Raw genomic sequence first — 531 nt, forward strand, 5'->3', positions numbered from 1 at the left:
ATAAAAATAATTTCCTAAACAAGTAGACTTGGAGATACAGAAGTGAGCAGAGATAAATATTCAAGTCACTGCTTAAATTTAGGAAAGCATCAGTCTGGAGTTCCAAGAGATCCAGCTATGTGGGGTCTTCAGGAATAGAAACGCGTGTCCCTATGGGACTGTAAATCTCAATCACATGGTAGGGGCTTGGGTAGCTCTGGGATTCCCCGCCCCCTCCTTAGCTCAAGCTTCTAAAAATATCCATGTAGTAAAAGTTTGGAAAAGAGCAAGTACGAATGGTAAATTTTATTTTTTATATTCATTAATAAGGACTATTGTTATTGGACATGATAACTCATGACATGTTACAGTTTTTGTTTTGCTTTGTTCTGGGTTTTGTTATTTAATTTCCTAAAAGTTAAATAAATACCATTTTCACTTTTTGTTTGATAAAAAAAAATTTAGGATCCAATATTACATAATTAATATTATTTTTACATACTTACAGCTAAACATTAGTCTTTGAGTAGCACAGTGCCAAGTTTAGGAGAA

The sequence above is a fragment of the Microtus ochrogaster genome, unplaced genomic scaffold (assembly GCF_000317375.1).
Source record: "Microtus ochrogaster isolate Prairie Vole_2 unplaced genomic scaffold, MicOch1.0 UNK814, whole genome shotgun sequence".
Taxonomy (NCBI): domain Eukaryota; kingdom Metazoa; phylum Chordata; class Mammalia; order Rodentia; family Cricetidae; genus Microtus; species Microtus ochrogaster.